Below are 2,257 nucleotides of genomic sequence, written 5' to 3'. Positions count from 1 at the left end.
CAGCAGAGTTAATGCCTAATGTGTGGCTCCTGCATGGTAATCTTTGGCCTTCAGGGGTTGTATTTCCTTACAACTTGGATTGGTAAGGGATGTGCTGACATTTGGCAATCCACTTGTCACCCTCTTCCCAAATTCCCTGTGTAATGAGTCCGGTGTGCTGTGTAATCTTATGTTAAAGGGAAAAAAAAAACCCAAACTTTTAAATATTTTTTTGTAAAGATCAGTGTCTGTGTATACAGAACGTAAGAAATATCAGGCAGCTGTTGAGAAGTTGCTTTTGACAAAGGTAAACACTGATTATTCATAAAATGTTTATTTGGATCTAATGTCCCACTCAATAGAGTTAGGGAGCTATGATAAATGAAAGAAGCAGAGTAAGATCTGTTTAAGTAAACAGTGAAGTTGCTGTAAGTATCTTTGCTTGATCTCATCCCCTTCATTGATAACCTTCCTGTAGCCCAGGTTCAGGCTAATTTTAAATTTCTCGGTAGGCAGGGAAGGTACTCCTCCTTCCTTTTCTACTTTCACACCTAGCTATCAATCTGCAAGAATGAATTTACTCTGACAGCCATTTCCTACCAGTTTTGATACCTTCCCTTTTAATTCTACCAAACCAAGCACAGCTCTAAGAAAATTTCCAGAGGAAGAAACTCCAAAGACAGAGGGTTTTTTTTTTCGTGCTGTGTCCATAACCGCTCCATGTCCAGTCAGGTTGCCATCAATCCTGGTGGCTGCCTTAACTCCCTAATGTTGGCTAAGGGCATATTCAGTTGCTCTGTTCCTTTGTTTTGTGAACTAGTGAAACAAGATATTTGGGTGCATTTTAAAATTTGTATTAAAGGCACTATATCCAAAGAGACATAAACAGGAATTTGGATAGAATATTCTTGCTTTGCAGGTACAGCTGCAGCAGCAAATATGCTCCCTGCAAAGACGTTCCCAGCACAGCAAAGCGTGGGAGATGCTGACATTGCCATTCTAAGGCTGAAGACAGTCCCATCTCTCCTGCCTGGTGAGTCTCTGCCGTTCTTGTAAGCACTTTGTGGTCCTTTTTGCTAGTCAAAAGCATGGTGACTGGTGGTGAAGGCAAACCACCATGAATCAGAAGGTTTATGGAATGGTGTTAATGGTTCTTACGAGATTTGGTGAGCGTGTAACAATGCCAAATCATAGGAACTGTTTTTTGCAATTTGTCTTATCATAAACTCCTCAGAAATTGACGAGCCTTTTTCTTTTCAGAGATTCTGCCCACGTGAGTTAGTTATGTAGGAATGGGGTCAGAATGAGTGAACGGTCATGTAAAGCACAGAAGTGTTTGAAGAAGGTTATGCTGGGGAAGAGCAGCTAATGCAGGCAATGAGAATTTGCTTTACGGTCCCCTCCATTACAAATCAGTCGTCTGATTGGTTGTGAAATTAAGTGTCGTGCGAAAGAAGCCCCAGGGGAAAAGAAAACTAGTTTTCTGGGCTGTTTTGGGGTTGGTTGGTATGTTTGGGGAATTTTTTTTCTGCTGCAGTGGAGCTGCATTATTTATTCTGTTAAAGTGTTCTCACTGAGACTGAAACCAGGAAAGTTAAGGAGAAATTTAAGAATGCAAAAAAAGTCAATCTCAGTTCAGAGTTTAGGAAGAGGTCAGAGAAGAAGAAAGTCAGTGGAAATATTCCCAGTGCATATAGCTGGGGCTATGCTGCAGGTTTGTTGCAGCCCCAATTACAATGAAAGTCCCAGAAGACTCTTCACTAAAACGTTATGTGACTTTGACATTGTTCAAATCCTTTCCATCCAAGTGTTGTTGGGAAACACCCTTTACTTACTTACACAGAGAGCTAAGAGGAGGCCATAGGGGTTTCATGAGGAGGTAGATAACTCAACATGAATTGGTGAATAGTGTGTGAAATATTATCTGAAATGGGATTTGGGAAAAGCTAATGGGATGGTAAGTTCCCATCTGCAAAAAGGCAGTTTTTTCCTCTGTCCTCCAGCTGATACTAAAACATGGAGCCTGTGGTCCAACTACTGATATCTTTGTTCAGTTTTCCATTTTCTCTCGATAATCCTGTGTGCTCATTGTAATATCAGTTTTTGTTTGAAGTCTATTCTAACTTATTCTGGCCTGTAGTTGTAAATGACAAATCTAACATCTCTGCGGAGCCAGACAGGTAATTAATCATGAGCATGTAGATACCCAGCTAAGACATCTTATGATCTTAGTTTAACTTTCAAGTCAGTGTCAGATGGGGGATTCAGAGGAATAGTG

The sequence above is a fragment of the Cariama cristata genome, unplaced genomic scaffold (assembly GCF_000690535.1).
Source record: "Cariama cristata isolate BGI_N322 unplaced genomic scaffold, ASM69053v1 scaffold1347, whole genome shotgun sequence".
NCBI lineage: Eukaryota > Metazoa > Chordata > Aves > Cariamiformes > Cariamidae > Cariama > Cariama cristata.
Note: the sequence above shows the minus strand (reverse complement) of the source record.